The sequence below is a fragment of the Rattus rattus genome, chromosome 1 (assembly GCF_011064425.1).
Source record: "Rattus rattus isolate New Zealand chromosome 1, Rrattus_CSIRO_v1, whole genome shotgun sequence".
Classification (NCBI taxonomy): domain Eukaryota; kingdom Metazoa; phylum Chordata; class Mammalia; order Rodentia; family Muridae; genus Rattus; species Rattus rattus.
The window spans coordinates 209816007-209836943 of NC_046154.1; the positions used below are offsets into that span (position 1 = coordinate 209816007).

The 20937-nt window shown below is 45.4% G+C and overlaps 1 pseudogene; it reads left to right on the forward strand.

Moving 5' to 3' along the window:
• The first annotated feature begins 14043 nt into the window (after window positions 1-14043).
• On the forward strand, window positions 14044-14655 carry LOC116884476 (annotated as a pseudogene).
• The last annotated feature ends 6282 nt before the right edge of the window (window positions 14656-20937 follow it).

Consider the following 20937-nt stretch of genomic DNA (forward strand, 5'->3'; position numbering starts at 1 on the left):
CATGGCAGAGGAAGACCAAGAGGCTGCCGAAGGGATCTAATAAAGAAGGCATAGTTCTAGCCAGGTTGAGACTGTGGGAACAGAAAGGATGGTTTGCATATTTGTCTTGGGGTATAATTGCTAAGGCCTACATGGAATGCAATAAAAGTGGGGATTGGGAGAGAGAAGAGTGGGGTTAAGTAACAGCTCCTCCCTATTGGGTGCATGCTAAGTGACATGCCCTGCTCTGTCCTGTTAACATTAACCCTTTAATTATCACAGGGCCCCAAAGATAAGTGTTGATGTTAACAACTAATTGACAAATGAGAGACATGATGTGAATTGCTCAGTTACATAGCTGGTGGCAGCAGAGCTGAAATTAGATCATCTGGGCTGTCTGCTCCAGAGCTCCACCCTTCTGCCACACGCCCGTCCCCAGCCCCTCCACCAGACCACAATCTGGGTGAGAATTTCCTCAGCTAATTATTCTTGATAGTACCACAAATACTCCCTCTTGTCTCCCTTCTCCTCATACTTCCCTGGCCTTCCTACTGCCATTCTCTTTGTAGGTGTCACCTAACTCTGTAGGTGTATCTGTGACTATAAACCTGTCCCCTCTCCTCTGCCTGGCTCCTTTTACTAGTCTGTACTGGTCCAGCTGCATAAGCCAAGCCTATCTGGTTACACAGAAGCCCTAAAAAGGACTACATTATTATTTTTTGGTCTTTCCCACTAAATTTTGATGCCTGACATATGGAAAAGAAGAAGGAAGCAGGGGCTGGGGACTTAGCTCAGTGGTAGAGCGCTTGCCTAGCAAGCACTAGGCCCTGGGTTCGGTTCTCAGCTCCGGGGGCGGGGAGGAAGGACACAAAGAAGCCTAGCTGTGAACACAGGACCCCCAGAGAAACACCGATGTCTCTCCCCTCTCTCAGGCATAAGCTTGGCTGAGAAATCCTCACTCTAGCCAGGCGTGGGAGCACACATCTTTAATCCCAGTACTCTGGGGGGGCCAAGGCAGGTGGATCTCCATGAGTTTGAGACCAGCCTGGTCTACAGAGAGGGCCTATCTCTAGCCAAAACAAAACAGAAAAAAAGAAAAATCATTGTAACCTGATGTGGTGGCAGCTGCAATCCCTGGAGTGGGAAGGCTGAAGGTGAGGCGGCCAGCCTGGGCTATGAAGCAAGCCCCCCACCTCACAAACAGATTAATGAGCTAATTAAAGGAGCTGCATTAACACAATGGCCAAATGTATGACACAAAGAACATTGTAGAAGTCTTAATTCTGTCTGAAGTCACTAGAGGCCAAGATGCTTTGTTTTAACTGAGGGTGACCTCGAACTTCTGACTCTGCCTCCTCAGTGTGGGAATATAGGCATGTACTACACAGTCTTCTGTGGGGCTAGGGTCTAAACTCGAGACCTTTTACATTCTGTATAAACACTTTACCAACTGAGCCACATCTCCAGCCTCATCGTCATTAACAAACCATGAAGGGGTTGTCTTTGGCCTTTGCTTTCCAGAAAGACATAGCAGACTCTTAGCCAGCACACTTGAGCAATGTCTTCCTGCTCTCCCTGTGTGTCTAGCTGATTTCCAGATTGGCTCAGCTGTCTTTCCATCAGTGTCTAGAAGTTTCTTCTTATACAGTTCCCTCGTATAAAGTTCTTATCTGTGAAGTTGCAAAATTTCCAGTCTAGCTGTGGGTCCCTGGGAAAGTTGGGAAATTTCTGTGAACCAACCACAGTGCCAAGACCAATGTGAGCCTGTGAAAGTTGTAGCCTAACTTACTGGAGAGATGCCATGGATACAGGCCACGCTGCCAGTGACTCAAGAGTGTACATCCCAGTGGCCCTGTTTAATGTGGCCATCTAGAACATGGGGACAGAAATATCTACCTACTGGTTGTTATCGGGACTGAATGAGTAATAAAGTAGCAGACTTGGCTCCCAGTTCATCATTAGAAACATTACCTATGGTTCCTAAGGTAGGGAAATTCACTGGGGTAGGGATACTCCAAAGAGGAGTGTGAAAGTGGCCCTGCTTGGGCTGGTCTCCGGTCAGGACCCTATGGGGAACGTGCAAGGAGAGGCCTTTGCTCTTCCAAATAGAGAACAGGTCCCTTAGCAAGTCCTTCAGATGGCTGAAGGCTGAGCTGCTCAGTTTATTCCATCCCCTGTCCCCTCAAGCCCCACCTTCATCGAAGGGCTCCTTTGAGGCTGGGGACGTGGGGTAGGACCTCATAAACAATTTTTAGGGTACCATTTCCCAAAGCGGAGCTTAGAGTTATTTCCAGCATCACCTGGGGGTGCTTATTAAAATGCATTCCTGAGTCTATCTCAGAATAATGGAGTCATTATTGATGAGGCTGGAGCCTTGGGATCTAGCGAGTATTTAACAAGCACGCTGGATAAGTCATACCACATGTTTGCGAACCACAGCCGAAGAGCTTCATTATGGAAATGCACTATTTCAAGAAGTCTTCTTATACTAGATTTCTCCTTGGGTCTCATCACAGAATGCTGAGGGAGAGGAAGGTATTTCCTTTTTCATGGAGGGCCCACCTACCCATTGTTCTGACCCTCTCTAACCTCTCGTGGAGACGACCTTCATGCCACGGTTCCCAATGTCTTACCCGTCTTTCTTTCTTAATTGCCTTTCCTGATTGTAGGCAAGCACACCTGTAGGTTGACGTCTACATACAGGTGAGGACTGGCACAAGTTAAGACGAGGCCTGTAATTGGACAGTAAAAAGTAAGGTGGGGACAAAGTTTTTGTCAGGCAGGAGAGGAGAGGAGGAAGGGAAGAACCGAGATGGAGGCAGAGAAGGACGATCCAGGTCTGTGTGGCCTTAAATGGCCACAGGTAGTCATGAATATTTTTTAAAAGATGAGTTTTTATAGGTCGATTTTATCATATTTAGGTGAGAGGTTTATATCATTATTAATTGGCTCTGAGTTTATTGTGTAGACATTTGTGGTGTTTAAATTTACTATTATAAATCTGATTGTTAGAGTTTTGATCTTACCGGGTTGTTGGGAGTTGATATTATAACCATTAGGGGGCCGATGCTGGGAATACATACAGAACACAGCCTTCGGCAGAGCTTCCAGAGGGTAGCTGCCGCTGGGACCAAGGGACGGTTGCTGGGAATGTGGGCAGTCTCCAGGAAGAGAGCCTCGAGATCGGCGGTCTCTGTATGGAACTGGCATGGCGGCGACCCGCCTTGGGAGCTAGATGGATGGAGAGATGGCTGCCAGGCTCAGAGAGTAGCCCACAGCAGAGTGAGATGGGATGGAACTTAGCGGGTGAGACACTTTGCTGACTGAGGTGAAAATACCCCACAGATGTCGTGTGGCCTAACCATGTCAGCTAGTGAGGATTAGAGATTTATTTCAAATATTTTTCCACAACGCGCACCCAGTGTAGGTAACCTGGGCCAGAAACTCCAGAGTCAAGTCTAAGTGGGGCAGGTGAGACTCACCCTGTGCTGGACAGGATGTGTCTGGCTCATTAGATCCATACCAGCATCTGTGAGAGTAGCATGCTGAGGTGTGACCAGCAGTGACTGAGGTGACCAAGTAAGTGTTCCAGCTTGCTCAGCAGACATGTTGCCTGTGGCAGAGGCTTGATTGCTAACAATATCTTCTTTTATTTTCACAGAGTCCTGGATTAGGCACATCTCAGAATCCTGGTAATGAGTCACTTCCAGGCTGACAGTCCCTTAGCCCCTAGACTACACTCTGCCCTCCCTCTCCAGCTCCCAGTCTCCTGCTGTGGCTCCTTCCTCTCATCCGCCCTTAAAGAACTCGCTTTGGGTTGGGAGAGGTGGGTTGTTTGTTTGTTTGTTTTCTACTTTGGTATGTGAGTTTGGGTCCTCATGAAGCATTGGTAAGAAATCATAATGGAATCTGTTGCTATATTTCCCCTATCTTACAATGCCTAAAAATGTTTTTTCTTTGCTTTGAACACCTGGCATAATTGTTTCCCTTGTTTATAATTATTTGTTTTCCTCTTGTGGGTCTCTAATTGTGGAAGTGACAATCTGTCCCTTGATTTAGAGAAAGCTTAGGTGTGTATGCATGGTTCCCTCCCAGTCCATGTGTGTATATCTGACAACAGAGTCTTTCGTGTCTAACACACTGTGGCTGAGTCCTCTGTTCCCATTTCTTCCCCAGCTTCAGATTATTCTGATCGCATTATATGCATCTGTAATTCATCTTCTATCATTTTTAAACAAAGGGGCTATCTTATTTTGTGTCTATATACCAGCAAAACAGTCCTAATTGTTAATTGTATAAAGACCAAAAGGGATTATAGCCAATGCATAGAAAACATACTGTCCCCACTTATGAAATATAATCTTAACAAATGAACAGCGCTCCAATGTTGGCGTTAGCATTCAACTACAGTCCTATCTAAAGAGTGGAAACATTCTGAACAAAAACAAACAAGCTTGGAGTTAGGCTGGATTTCAGACTGGAACTTTTTAGGTATGACTCAGAAGCCTGATTCAACGTGTATGATAAGAGCGCGCATACTGGATTGCATAGCCTAATTACCCAGCATTCAGAGTGGCCAAGCATAGTCCTGTGCTGTTGGAGAGAAGAGAAGAAAGGGCATGGATGGAGAACTCAGACATGGGACTCTGCAGTCCACGCCCAGCGACGACCTGTGAGCAGATGTTTCTGCTAGAAGCACGTGACCAGTAACAGCCCGGGAGACTTTTCTTGCTGCTCCTGATGATGCCATGGAGGCCTGAGGGCTGGTACCCTGTGCTGTGCAGCAAGTGCAAAGCTGAGTAAAGAAGTTTATTGCAGCCAGGGGGAGTGGCACACACTTTAATCCCACCATTTGGGAGGCATAAGCAGTCAGATCTCCATAAGCTTGAGGCCAACCTGATCTACGTAGGAGTTCCAGGCCAGCTAGGACTCTATAGTGAGACATGTCTCAAAACAAACAAAGAGGCTCATGTGCTGTCAGATTCTCAGAACCTTTCCAGCCAAAGGGGTGACTTGTTAATATGGAGGGCAGACGGATGACCTTAGAGTATGGTCCTGTAGGCACATTCCTCCATCTTTATGACAATGATAAGCTGCCTTTTCCTCAGGTCTCTGTGAGGTCTAGGTGAAGTAATAAACATGAACACTAAGCCTTTAGCACGATGCCTGGCACGTAGGAACAGCCCAGAGTCTGATGCCGCTCACAGCCGTTATTTTAAAATGCGTGGTTATTAGACCAAGTGGTTTTCATTTGAAGATGACGTGTCATGGAAAGTTTTTATAGAAGAAAGAAAACCCTATTCCTCCCCATAATGTCTTTTCAGAAGTGCCGTCTCTTTTTCTTCTGAATCTCGTATTATCTTTATGAGAATCTCAATGCCGAAACAGTAGGGAAATAAAAGGTATTTGATGAAGGAGAAGGCAGTAGAAGAAGGCAGCTAAGTACAAAACGCCTGCTGAATCTCAAGAGGAGCTTTACAGTGCTCCCACCTCAACCCCCACCCACACCCTCACCCTCCCACCCACACCCACCTCAAGCCCCACTCGCACCCCCTTCCCCTCCGCACCCAATAGGGTCTGTTCCCTAGAGCTTTACTTTAGCTGTGTGTAAGCCACCCAGGGGACTCACTCACAATTCCAAAACACAATTCTATTTCTAGTATGGTTCCAATTTTCAAAATCCCATCTACTTTTGCCAGGGGAATCCCATTTAAAAATGTGTTAGAGGAAGGCATATTTAATAGTTATTTCCTGGTAAATGTGGTCAAAGGTCCAAAGGGCTACTTGAAAATCTAAGGGGTATAAAAAGAGGTGGCATGTAAGACCTTGAATACATTGGCTGATAGAGATTTGGTGCTAGAAGTCGGGGGGGGGGTTTAGCACCTTTTGTTGAGTTATCAAAATTCATATTTTGGAATTTTCAGAAAACATCACATGTTTGGAGGAAAATTGACTGTGCCAACCAGCATTCCTAAAAGCGATCAAAGAAAACACGCTTTTCAAATAGTTGGATAGCTAAGTCAGGGAGAGAAATAGCTGCCGTTGCAGGGCCAGAGATCTCAAGACAATTTTAAATTGTTCCTAGGACTTTAATATCCTGTGATGAAAAGGCAACATTTTGTACAATACATCCCAAGGACAGGAAGAAAAACTGAAACCCAGAACTGCAATGTTTCCACAGCTTTGTTCAAATAAAAACCCTCCCCACAAAAGTTGCAAATGTAATGTAGTTGCTTCCTGTCAGAGGAGGGGGCTGGCTCATTCTAGACCGTGTGTCCTGTTGGTTCTTTGAACTCTTTCCTGTGTTCAGTGTTGAGTACAGGAGGAGTAATTCCAGAGCAAGCATCCTGGGATCAGAAACTGTGCTAGCACCATCTACTTTCAAGTATATGACCCGCCACCTAAATTCCAGTACTGGGATGGCTGGAGTGGTTGCTTGCTCACAGAGAAGTTTCTTCTGTCTCCACAGTAGTCATCCACTGGTTATAGACCCAGAAGGAGAACAAGTGTGCAATCTTTGTTTTTATTTGATGTAAACAATGGATTCCCTTTGAGAAGGTAACCCAGAAGAGAGTCCAGGCCCCTTTTATTCTCTCTTCCCCCTAATCCAGATCCTAATTCCTGATGTCTATTCCTACCTCTCCCCGAACCGGACAGTGAGTTATTATCTTCTAATTAGGAGTGTCTTCAGATAGATTTTGCACAGGCAAAAGTTTGTGACCTATGAAGCTGAAATATATAGATCTATGAATTTTCTGGGGGAGGATAGAATAAAGCAAACGAACAGAGCCTTGTAAGAAGACATGGTAGGAATTAGTTCAAAGGATTCATCTTTAATCGAAAATCATAAAAGGAGACCACATTTGTACTGAAGTCACAGAAATTATGAGGCTGAAAGGTCTTAGCAGAGGGCCAGCTTTAAGATCCTTCAAAGAGATGAAGATGTGTGATTCTAGATCTTTCTGTTCGGAGCCTGCTAATTTGTCCCTCTGTTTGACCTGACCAGTCCCACAGCCTTGGATCCTGCCTGGATTGTTTCAGCATCCAGGAGTCTGGTCCTTGACAGCAGCAAACCTCCAGCTTGGGTTACAAACCTGCTCACGCCCCGAGAGCTCACAGTCAGCCTGTGTTGACCAGATCTCACTCCATGATGCAGATCCCACAATGCATCCCTCATCCATAGCATAGAAAACACATATAACCCAACTCAACTAGATGGTGACCCCAGTACTGCAGAAAATCTCTATGGACATGCATGGACAGAGTATGTATTTGTTATACATGTTCATGCACATATATGTTATATACATACAGAAATCTGAATAACTCAAGTTAAATAGATTTAATTATTTGATAGATTTTAAACATTTCCTTAATTCATTTCTTCCTTCTCCCTTCCCTTTCTAGTTAATTTTAAAAGATCAGGCTACAAACTGGACATAGTCATGTTTGAATATTCACATAATAAAACCTTGAGTTGGGGAACTGGCCTAGACACCACAAAGCTTTTCACTACACTAGCACAAAGCCCTTAGAGAGATTGTAGTTTTATGGTTGCTGCTTGACCTCCACCCTAACCCACCCACCCGTGGCCGAGACTCTCTCACCTCCTTACATACTCTGCCTCATTCCTTGTCATTCCCCTCTTCTAGTCCTCACTGTTCCCATCCGATTGCCTTCTAAGCCTTAGGAAAGTGGAGATTTAATTCTCTTTATAGGGCCAGCATGTAACCTCAGATAAGCAACCCCTCCAGAACACAATCCCTGCCGTAGCTGTTTGGAGCATCTTCCTCATATCTAAGTCTTTAAAACTCACACGACACAACAGTCCTAACTGAGAATCAGCAATGCTGTATTCACTGTGTTAGGCAGTATTCATTACAAAAGAGAGCACAACATATCCAAGCCATGCCTTGCTTGCTAGCTTTCTGTTACTCTAACAAAATGCCAGAAATAATCAACTTATAAAGAGAAAAGGTCTATTTTGGCTCACAGTTTGGGAGGTTCTCACCTCTAACTAGTTGATCTTACTGCTTTGGACCTATAGCAAGGCAGGCCCATTCTGAAGGGAGCATGTGGTAGAGCTTAACTGCTCACCTCATGACCAGGAAGAAAGATAGGAAGGGGCCAAAATGCCACAACCTCCTTCGGGGGGTGTGCCCACCATGATCTCAGGACCCCCCAACAAGCTCCTCCTCAAAGAGATTGCACCAGTTTCCAACAACACCATTTTGGGATCAAGCTGTTAACCTGGGGAGCCTCATGGGGGACATTTATTCAAACCATAGCAAACCAAACCTCACGAATTTGACAGTCTAGTGACAGACACAGAGGCAGCCGACAAATTTCTGATTGGCTGAGATAACAGCTTATCTGCCTTTTCACCATGCTGTGTCTGTCCCTCTGTGTCACTCGACTTCTGGAGGGCCACTACCCTCCCTCCTGTCTCAGAAGAGCTGGCCCATTTTCTTCTCAGCAGTCCTTGAATTCATCCCTCCTCCGTGTTCTCACTCCTCATGCTTCTCAGTATTTATTACTCTGAAATACCTGGTACTCTATTTTTACCCTTGAAACAGCCTGCGCTGTACAGAAAACCACCAAAGAAATACTGAGTGTGTTTGGTAGAATCTTCAAGCATCATTTTGGCAGTTTCCTCAAGAACCATTTTGTACTTTTATCCTTTTGAAATTTGTGTGTAACCTCAAATGATCAGGATGGGAGCCAATAGATTGATATCCTTGGATCTAGATTACACATTCCTCCAAATGGTTTCTCAGAAATTGTGTCAGTTTTTTTGTTTTAAGGGATTTTATTTGGATTGTCTTCTAGGTACTTTCTGTTGCTCTGGAAAAATCCCACACATCTAGGTTTACTTTCTGTAACATTTTAGCCTAGCTAAGAAGTGTAAAGAAACATTGCTCCCATTCTGTGCCAGTAAGGAGGAGAGTTTTGGACTCTGGGAATCTTTACAAAACACCCTATAGATCTCATCTTGTTATGGTTATCCTCTGGGAGGTCAGGACAAGGTGGCCCTAGTGGTACTAGTGGTTTTTCCTTTCCTTTTCAAATGAGTATTAGCCTTCCTTTGGAAAGCATTTGATTCCTCTTTTTAACGAATACAAAAGGTCATTACACAAAACAGTAGTGAAGAGAGTCTACGAGCGTGTGGACAGTTCTGTCCCACTGCTGCTCTTCAAGGCACCAATATCTGACACTGCTTGAGGTGTTGACCCAAGCTGAGTGAGTTTCTGAAGAACTGGGAAATCCATCTGGGCAGACAGGCAGGCACTATCAGCAGGGGAGAGATCTGAGTCAGGGGTGTTCTGGGGGTGTGTGTTGGGGGTGTGGGGGTGTGTGTGGGAGTGTGAGAGCCAGAGCACGTGGCTCTTTGGTAAGAGAGGCATTTCCACTGTGGAAGGCATTCGTTAAGAGATGCGTGTGTAAGGGCTATCCCAGGCATATTGCCACTGCCCTTGGATGCGGAGAGAAGCTTTATTTTGCCTTCAAGTATCACAGTTGTATAGTCTCATCCTGGATCATAACTGGAACTTTTCTAGAACCTTAAAGTACTTAGAATTGTTATTCCCGATAAGACCTACATCCTTAATACTTTCCTGCTGGGGTTGGGGATTTGGCTCAGTGGTAGAGCGCTTGCCTAGCAACCGCAAGTCCCTGGGTTCAGTCCCCAGCTCCAAAAAAAAAAGAAAAAAAAAATACTTTCCTGCTGGGTATGGTGGTACGTGTGTCTGAGCACTCAGGTGAGTCTTTTTTCATATTCACGTCTATATTTGTATTATATACATGTATCATATACATGTGTGTATACATGTATGTAGGTATGTGTCCAAAAGTGAAGGTGCCCTCAGAGGTCGGAAGAGGTCAGGTCATCTGGAGTTGGCATCATAGGCAGCTATGAGACCCCTGCCATGGGTGCCGGGAACCGATTTTTTCATGTGGGAGCAGGCTCGAGTGGGTGGGAGGGTGGTACTGGTGTTGAGATAGCCCTGGGGACTAAGTAAAGCAAGTCTGTCAGGGAGAGATCAGTAGTGGAAATCATGAAGTACAAGGGGCCTCGAATTTTAATAACGTTAATGTGCATCTACATGAGACAGGTTCCCGCTGGTGCTCTTGGATCCGTGGGTGGGAGAGAGCTTAGGGACAGAGACATTAGCATTTCAAGACCCCTCTAGAGCTGCTGTCTTTTACTGTCCACAGGAGAAAGGCCGAAGGTACCAAAGTGTTTGCCTGCCCAGAACAGCTGGCACTAGGCAAAAATGAAAGCAGAGGTTGACGGTGACTAATTAAAATGGCAGGTCAAAGTTCAGGTACACATACACAAACATGGGGGCAGAGAGCGAGAGCGAGAGCGAGAGCGAGAGAGAGAGAGAGAGAGAGAGAGAGAGAGAGAGAGAGAGAGAGAGAGAGAGAGTGAGTGCTGGCTAGTGAGGCCACCACACACAGTCAGTCATTAGCAAGCAGTAGCCACCATAGTTTTTGGGAAGCAGGCACGAGAGCCAAGCTAGACTGAAGTTTCTGTCTACAGCAAGGTGCAAAGATTTCCTGTTTCTCAAGTTGTATTTTGGCAAGTGACTAGATGAAGTCCAAAAGAAACAAGAAGAGATTTGAAAGAAAAAGTAGAAAGTCCCATTTGGCTTGAAATACACAATTTGCATAGTTACAAAAGGCCTCCTAAGGAAAAAGATCTGCGATTTGGTGGCTCCCAAGCTCAAAAATGAGTGAAGTATGACACAGTATCAAAGAAAAAGGCAGTGAAACCTTAAACCATGCTGGCAAAGCATGGTGTCCAGGTAAACTGAGTGACCGTCCCACAGCAGCAGCAGCAGCAGCAGCAGCAGCAGCTCAGGCTTTTATTATCAGATTTTAAAGGTAGACAAAATGAGGCATCTGCCTGTAATCTCAGCACTTAGATGCTGAGGTAGGAGGCAACCTTAGCTCCTGAGGGTGAGTCCAGCTTGGGCTATATAGTTAGTCCCAGGCTAGCTTTTGAATAGAGAGTGAGACCTTCACCCCTACACACACACACACACACACACCCTAAAAACAACAACAACAACAACACAGAAAAAACAAGGAGGAGGACTGAATAGACTGAAAGCTGTCCTAGCATGAGTTCAAAGCCTCAGGACACACATGACTGTAACACCAGTGGCAGAGACAAGATGGTCCCTGTAGCCTAGCTGTGGGCTCAGTAAGAAACTCTGTCTCAAAGGCTTAAAGTCAAGGGTGGTAGAGCAGGACACCGGATGTCCTTCTCCGGCCTTTGCATGTGCATGTACAGACACATATACACCAAAGTCTCTACCCCCACCCACACGTGGGGGTGTGGTGGGGGTGGGAGCATGAATCTTGAGAAAGATAAATAGGTCACAGAAGAACTATGTCACCAGATATGTGGTCAAAGAACTGGTTGTGCTTGACTGAAAGAGAAAAGACCGGGCTGAAATGAACTGTTGCTGCACAAAGGATCCTGTGATGAAAGAGACGGATTTATAGTTATCCCGAGGGCAAGCTGAGAGTTGGACTTGAGCTTAATGAAAAGCAGCCATTTAAAGAATCAAACCTGCATGACGACATAGTACTCCTACACCCAGAAGCAGTCACTGCTGAATGCGTCCCAGGGAGGTTAGAGTGGCTTTGTAAGGAATTCTAAGAGAGTAGGCTTTGTAGGGGCACTGGGGAGGTAGAACAGCAGAGGCAGTGCCTGCTCAGATGGCCTACCAAGTCGAATGTTTCTGTCCAGTGTCGCTTTCTGTCCCTTCCACTGTTTGTCCCATGTCTCCAACTTCTCTTCCATTTGGACATTTTCACCCTTTAAAGATGTTTGTTTGTTTGTTTGTTTGTTTGAGATGGGGGTCTCACTAGGTAGTCCCAGCTGTCCTGGAATTCACTATGTAGACCAGGCTGGCCTCAACCCACAGAGCCTGCCTCCTTAGATTAGGGATTAAAGGTTGGCAACTCCATGATGGGTCCTTTCTATTCCTAAGGGAATAATCACCGTCTGACCCTTCCATTCGCTCTCAGAATAGAAGGTAACACTTTTTACCTGTTTAGTATTTTGGTCTTGGGCCAGTGAGATGGTTCAGCAAGTAAAGGCACTTGGTACCAGCCTGATAATCTGAGTTTAATACCCAGGACAGACATGACAGAAGGACAGAACTGACTGATTCTCCCAAGTTCTCTTTTGACTTCACGAGAGTGCCAAGGCATGTACACACACACACACACACACACACACACACACACGTAAAATAAAATAATAAACAGGACCTTGATTTCCCCTGAGACCCACCATCACCCTCTCTCCTCCCTCACTTTTGGTTCTTAGATTAGATTTATGGCACCTAGGAAAGGTCATGTAACATTTGCCTGGCTTACAAGTGCCTCATACATTGATTATTTCCGGGAAAGTGAAGTGACCCAAACTGACCAGTATTAATTAGTTCAAAGATCTGAACCATAACTGTTAGGGAAAAGTTGGGGACTTTTTTTTTTCTCGGTAAGCTGTAGTAGATAGAAGTGTTGAAAGAAAAGGAACTCAGCCCATTAAGGAGGATATGGGGAATGGAGAAAGATAAACCCCACCCACCCTGATATGCCCCGCCCACCCCAGTAAACACTGCTCACCTTGACTTGGATCCCTTGTCTCTTGAAGCCAATGTGTCCTTTCGGTTTTAAACTCACCCAGTCCTTGCTTCGTGGCCTGACGAGATCTGACTCCTGCACACCTCTCCAGCACAGTTTCTTTCCACAGCCCTCTGGTCTCTGTCTGTGGAGCTACTGCACAGGGTGACTGAGGGCCCAGAGCCTGGCCTTCTGGGTCTGCTTCTGAAGACTGACACATCTCCCAACACACTTTCAGGAAACATTTCACTCCTAAATGCTCGAGCTGGCCTTGCTCACCCCCCTGTCCTGTCTGCAGTGTGTCCATCTCTTTCCTCTTAGGATTTGGATCCCAGGAGTCATGTAGGTCACACTCACTAACCCCTCCTAAACTACTTAAACACTCAGAGCCCACCTCTCAGCTCCCGCCATCTTGTTAGAGACTCAGAGGGACACGAGCCCGAGTGATGGCTTGTCTTGGGAAGAATTCACATCATGGAGAAGAGGAGAAGACCATCATCATTCTTGGGTCAGGGCACATTCTGTTACTGGGATGAGATGCTGGAGACAAAACTTGTAGAAGAGGTTCTTTGATTCTGGTTTTCATTGCTTTGAACCTATGATAAGACAACATGTTTTAGAGGGGACAAATCGTTCCCCTTATGGCCAGGGAACAAGAATGAAGAGAGACTACTGCCCCTTCAAAGGGATACTCTCACATGACCCAAAGACCCCAAAATTTCCCTCAGAGTTCTATCATGTTCCTACAGCACTCAGCATGGGCAACCCTTTAACACGAGTCTTCAGGAAACACCAAGTTTCTAACTGCTTCAGCTCCTAGTCACATGTGCCCACTGTAGCGTCTTCTGAGACATCTTATTGAGAGTAGATGTCTAAATCCACACAGAGCAAATGGGGCCAAAGGGTCTCTCTTGCTCTGTTCCTCAGTTCCTACCCAACAACCCTTATCCTTGGCACATGATAACAATCAGCGTTTTATGTCCCGGCCCAGAGCAAGTCTGTACATACCCAAGAACACAAGTATGTGTCCTCCCCACCCTGCTCTTCGTACATAGGGCTGGCCTTTGCTCTTCTTTTTCTTCTCAGGAATAGCCCCTGGAAGCTGGGTATTACTGGCACATGCCTACAATCCCAGAATTTAGAAGAAGGAAGCAAAGGGAACAGAGGTTAAAGGTCATTCGTGACTACATAGTAAGTCTGAGGTCAGTCTAGGTTACATCAGATACTCTCTTCAAAAAAAAAAAAAAGGAACAATATTCTGGAGAATATTAATTCAATTAATATTACTTCAAAACTCTTTTGGCTGGAGCCACTGTCATGGAACCTGGACTCTGCAACCGGGCGCCTGATACCACCCCCATTGTGCACCTGTGGTCCCTTTTGGTTCCTGATCCAAAATGGCAACCCTCAAGGACCATCAGTGTCTTAATGGAGGACTTGGCAGCTGAGCTTGCCCTTGTCGATGTCATGGAAGACGAGCAGAAGGGAGAGATGATGGATCTCCAGCCTGGCAGCCTCTTCCTTAGGACACCAGAAACTGTCTCCAGCAAAGACTACAGTGTGACTGCAAACTCCAAACTGATCATTGTCACAAGGGGGCCGACAGCTGGAGGGAGAAAGCCGGCTCAATGGTTCAGTGAGACCGGAACATCTTCAAGTCCGTGGTTCCCACGCTGTGAAGTGCAGTGCGCACTGCAAGCCGCTCATTGTCTCACCCGGTGGATATCTTGACCTACGACCTATGTGGCTTGGAAAACAAGTGGCTTTCCCCAAAACAGAGTTATCGAGAGTGGTCGCGATCTGGACTCAGCTGGGCGCTGTTACCTGATGGGAGAAAGGCTGCGCGTTCACCTGCTGAGCTGTCATGGATGGGTCCTAGGGGAGCATGGTGGCTCCAGTGTGCCTGTGTGGAGTGGCGTGAATGTTGCCGGTGTCTCCCTGAGGAATCTGAACCCAGAACTGGCCACCACCGATGCAGATAAGGAGCAATGGAAGGAGGTTCACAAGCAGGTGGTTGACAGTACTACGAGGTGATCATTTTTGTTCATTTTATTTCATATATGACTCTGCGCGCTCTCTCTCTAGAGAGAGAGAGAGAGCGCGCATCTTTCAGTATTTTCACTTTTATCATTTTCTACTTTCATCTTGTTCTTTTCTATTATGTTTTCTGTGTATATGTGTATGAGTGTGAGTGTGCATGTATGAGCGTGAGTGAATGTGTATATAAATGTGCTTCTGTGTATAGTGTGTGTACGTATACATAAATATGACTGTGTAAATTAGTGAGTGTGTGTATGAGTGTGAGTGTGTATATAAATATGAGTATGTGTGAATGTGTATATAAGTGTGTGAGTATTGTGTGTGTGTGTGTGACTGTTGTGTGTGTGAATGTGTGTATGTGTATATGTAAATGTGTATATGAGTGCAAGTGTGTTGTGCATCCATGTGAGCTCTCACCACAGTGCTCTGGTGGAGATCAGAGGACAACTTGTGGAAGTTTTCTCCTTTCACCTTGTGGGTCCCTGGGCTTGGCTGCAGGAGCCTGTATCTGCTGGGTCATCACAACGGTCATTGCCATTTTGGGTGAAAATTATTTCAAAAACTGTTATGCACATCATGGCAGGTTTTTTTGTGTGTTTTTTGTTTTGTTTTGTTTTTTTTACAAAAACAAGGTAAACACAACTTGACCCATTTTAAAAGACTCGATGTTAGCATCATCTATGTTCGGTTTATAAAAGGGCAAGATGGAGCCCGATTCTTTAAAGTGTTGTCAAAGTCTGTAGAATTGAGTGTTTCTTACTCATAGGCTGTTCCCCTGGCCCCTTCTGCAGGTGACAGACCGTAAGCTCACTGCCCAAGCTGCTGAGAAGTGCTGGAGAGCTGGGCTGTTTCGGGTGGGCAGAGTGAACACATGACTACACACAGCCATAGCCTTAGGCTGGTCAGCTCTGTACAAGAACAGGTGGGAGAAGTTCAGCCCAAACCTCAGATGTGGTCCACAGCCTCCATGTAGAAATTTTGAGTGAAGAGATTTGCAACAGGAGGTGCCTTAGTTTGGGTTGTATTACTGTGAAGGGACACTATGACCACTGCAACTCTTATGAAGAAAAACATTTAATTGGGGCTGACTTACAGCTTCAGAGGTTTAGTCCATTATCATCATGGTGGGAAGCACGGTAGCATGCAGGCAGGCATGGAGCTGGAAAAGGAGCTGAGAGTTTTACACCCTGATCCTCCGGCATTAGGAGACGGTGAACCACACTGGGCCTAGCCAGAACATGTACAAGACCCCAAAGCCCTCCTCAGCAATGACACACTGCCTCCCACAAAGCCACACCTACTCCAACAAAGCCACACCTACCCCAACAAGGCCACACCTACTCCAACAAGGCCACACCCACTCCAACAAAGCCACACCCACTCCAACATAGCCACAGCCACTCCAACAAGGCCACACCTACTCCAACAAGGCCACACCTGTTCCAACTAGGCCATGCCTAATAGTGCCATTCCCTATGGGCCAAGAATTCACTTGAGTCTATGGAGGTCATTCCTATTCAAATCACCCCCCAGAGGGTTTTGTTTTGGTGTACAGAGACAGCCAAAGGCGGTAGAACAATCAAAATTATGGGAAACTAGATATTCTGATGCTTAGAAGCTGTGGTGCAGAGACAGATTGCAGAAGTCACACGCCCAGATTCCTTCAGCAGTGGGGCTGGCAGTGTAAATGAGAGGAGAGTGTGGGGACCGGCAATGGGCGTGGCAAGGGCCTGAGGACCGCCAAGAGCAAGCTGCAACCTTGCAATGCTGCAGCGGAACACCACACAGGCCAACACACAGGCCGATTACAGTGCAGGTTGAAGTGATCCTGTGAGCTGCCTGACTGCCTTTTGCAAAGTGGCTCAGGCAGCCGGCTGGGGGCAGCGGGAGAACCTTTTGGAAGACACAGACAAGCCCGAAAGGAGAGGGCAGGGGAAGGTGATTGACAAAAACCAGACAGCTTCTAAGGTCCTCTAAAATCCCACTCACGTGCGGTAACCTGGGGGTTCCTTACGTCGTTGGAGGGAAGCCCTGGCTCTTCCGGCCGCTTGCTTGTTTTGCTGGGTTCCGGGAGGGCCTGTGGAGCCGAGAGCCCTGTTTTTATCCTTATTTATTAGCTTCTTCCCTAATATCAGATGTAACTTAAGCTGTCCCACAGAACCAAGAGTCTCAGGAAAATACTCTTAGAAGGCCCAGACGTGGCACACTCCTGGAGAATTACTATGCCCCTATTTATAGTTTTGATTTTCCCTTTTGTGCTAGGCTGTCAACTGTCACTTCTCACTGCTGTGGTGTGCTTGCTTCTGCTGGTTGCTCTTTGTAAAAGCTGCCGAGGGTCTTGGACACTAGGTCTGGAAGCTTGACCGGAACTTGGATTTTTGTTGGTTTGTTTGGTTGGTTTTGGTTTTGGTTTTGGTTTGTTTTGTTTTTGAGTAAATAGGTGAAGGGGGAAAGCTGACTTTCCAGAGCGTGTAAATTTTCTCAGTGCAGTTCTTATAAAAGTTAAGTGAATGATCACAGATGTCTAGTGTCACGTGACAGTTAGCCTATAATAGTTTGAAAACTCGGTCTGACTGCTCAGCTGCTAACCTTGTTTACTTTTTTCTCTGGGCTCTAATCCAAGCCATGAATGACTTTCCCAAAGCATCCTTTGGTTCTGAGGAATCAAAACACAGTGGAGCCAGCCCAAGTACTGGGAAGGAGATTCATGTTGAGAGATCAAACGACCCAAGTAGAGAAAGTGTGTGAGCTCAGACAGCTTGTCCGTCCTCTTCATTGTGTTTCATTTCCCTCTTAGAGGCTATTCTATATCTCTGCAAAGTGGTTTTTGATGTCGTTGTTTGATTATGAGACAAGGTCTAGTTGGACTTAAAACTCTCCCTATAGTTAAGATTAGCCTTGAACTTCTGATCCTCCTGACTCCTTGGTGATGGAATTGCAAGTATATACCAGGATGCCTGGTTTATGCAGTGCTGCGTCTTCAACTCAAGGCTTTAACCCAAGGCTTCACACATTCTTACTAGACAATACTTTATCAACTGAGCTACCCTTAGACTTGGACTGCCACACTTCTGAGTAGGTCAACTCTTCCCACTCCACGTGGTCTTAGCCCAAATTCAACCCTTCATGACCTCATATCTTCAATGCCAGCACTGCCCAATTCAGCCCTTGTGTATGAGAATATGCTTGCCCTAGTTTGGGCTGAGTGTCTTTCCCTGGGTAGATTAGCCTGCCAGGAGGACGAGCAGGGAAAGGCCCTATTATTCAAGGAACATGTCAGGCTGCAGGCAGGCTGACCCAGAGAACTATTTGGCAGAGATGAAATGACAGACCATTTGACCAGTGTCATTTCAGAGCTGAGGGTGACGTCAGATATTTTGTTCTTCACTCCTATGTCAGCCTTCGCCCATCATTTAAAGTCCCACTTGGCCATTAAAAGATATAGTGCAGAAGAACAAATTAATGAATTAAAAACAGATATGATGCTTGGCTTTTGATGGCTACTTTATAATAGTAAAAGTAACTCAAGACAATGATAGATACAGTGCTCCAGAAACCTCATGTACTATAGTAAATATATAGTAATATATATAGTAAATATATAGTAAATATACCATTTTCCTTATTATTCACAGGGCTTCCCACCTCTCGGTTTCTTGCTTTGAAAGAAACACACCTAAGCCAGTCGCTATTGTTTAATCCACTTTTGTTTGTGTACCTTAAGTTATTTTACTTTCATGCAAATGCACACAGACATACAGATTATGTATGATACCATGACTCAAAAGCACGGATTAATAATTGGATCGGGGATTTGCCCCGGAACTTCACCCGGACCTCTAACTCCCCAAGTCCTCGCTCATCAATTTCACTCACCTGCACGCTCCGCTCCTGGGCCAACTGGATCTGAAACCTCCACGTTCCTCAGCTTCCTCTAGGTCGTCCTCTCTTGGGTTTCATCACTGCTGTGCTAGAGATCTGGTGCCCATGTCTAGCTGCAGTGGTTACACCTCCAGGATTCCAACTTCCTGGGTCTTTAGCATCACCTGCCTTCCATTTATAAGTCTGCTCCAAGCTCTTTCCCAGCCTCCTTCTTCCCCTGTATCAGACTATTGTGTTGGGGGGGGGGGCACCACTTCTACTCTGTTTCTTCCCTTTGGTTCCGTGTGAGGAGGAATTCATTTCTCATGGTGAATCTCAATCTTTCTGCTTCTCTTGCAACCCATCACACTACAGCATGTCTCTTTAACTGCTCGCCGCTCACCTCAACAGAAACACTTTCTAATCTTCTAGCCTCTTTGCATAGAAATTGAACGTACCACAGACCCAAATGTAAAACACAAAGCCACAAACCTTTTAGAGAAAAATCAGAGAGCCTGGAATCGGGAGGGTTTGAGAGGGAATGTGAAACTGTGACTCTTATAAGAGAAAGAGGGATTCATTAGATGTCAGTGAAACGTTTAAGTTCTTCAGAAGACACAAGAGAAAACAAAAAGGCAAGCCACAGACTGAGGAGAATGCTCGAAAAATGCCTGATTAAGAATTATAATTAGGGTTGGGGATTTAGCTCAGTGGTAGAGCGCTTGCCTAGGAAGCGCAAGGCCCTGGGTTCGATCCCCAGCTCCGAAAAAAAAAGAACCAAAAAAAAGAAAAAAGAATTATAATAATTCAGAATGTGTAAGGACTCTCACAATCGGGAGTTGGAGAGATGGCTCAGTGGTTAAGAACGCTTGCTCTTTCAGAGGACCCAGCACCAACATGATGGCTTGCAAATGTCTATAGGCAACAGGTATGCATGAGGTACAAATGCATACATAAAGGCAAAGCACTCACAAACAAAAATTCAAAATCATTTTTTTCTAAAGACTCTCCCAATCCAATAAGAACAAAACACCGTCTTTTTAGAAAGCTAAAGGTTTGAGCAGTCACCGCTGCACGGAGCAGGTACAAAGGTCAAGCAGACAAAGAAATCCTCCGTGCACTTGGCAGAATGCACATGCAGTGGAACATGCACTAAAAGCTACAAGGACGCACCACCGTGCAGGTGATGCTCCAGTTACAGGTATCATGTCAAACAAAACTGCAAGCCAACATTAATATTCTCAACCTGCCAGACACCATAGCTTAGCCCGACTCATCTAAAACTGCCTAACACAAGCTCATTTTATAATGAGGTACAGAACAGCTCATGTAATTTATCAAACATCTGTACACAGAAGGCAGCAGCACAGTACAGTGTAGAATACTAACTGTGATCTCACAGCTGAGGCTCCTGGACTGTGAACAACTCTCATACTATATTTGCTAGCCCAGAAGGTCCAAATTAAAAACTCAGAGTTCAATTTCCACCAACTAAGTATCAATGACCTAGTATCTAAAGTCAAAAGCTAAACTTTTAAAAATGGTAATATTCAGTTCTGTGGAAAATACAAAGCAAGGAACCTATATATATCTTGGAGAATATACATATACATATACATATACATATACATATACATATACATATACATATACATACACACACACACACATACACACACACACACACATATATATATGGAGAGGGAGGGATAGAAAGAGATCTTCATCGTGTGTGTGTGTGTGTGTGTGTGTGTGTGTGTGTGTGTGTGTGTTGGCACCTTTCTTATGACATTCAATGTATGTCCAACAGCCCCACTCCATAGGACTCATTAATAGAAGTGAAAATATATGCCCACACAGAGACCGGCATACTAATTAAAATTGTTCCAAACTGGATATCTGTCAAATACGAAATGAGATGTGATGCAGATATACAATGAAATGCTTCTCACCAGTCACACAGAATGAGCTACATGCAACAGCTCGTTCTCAAAAGCACAGTGTTAAATGAAATAAGTCAAACACCAAAGCTGCGACTTGGCTACCAAGCAAAAAGCTTTCTGCTTGAATGCTATTTTCATGACGTTCTGAAACAGTCAACACTACAGAAACAGAATCAGGGAGTATGAGGACCGAGGCTAAAGGAAGGGGATGTCGGTGGATGCTGAGACTGCTGTATAGTTTGTTGGGTTGTGTGTGGTGGTCCCTCATGACTCATGGAGCTGTAAGGCTCATATAAAATTGTTTAAAACAAAATCTCCTATCCTAAAAAGCCAAGCCTCCCAACATGCCTCCTGCTCTATTCGGTGCTTGCTAGAATGTGAGGTCTCTATGGGAGGGAAGGTCTTCAGTCTGGTTTCCACTCTACTGACATTTACTCATTGTTTGCCATGAGCCGAGGCTGCTTTCATTTCC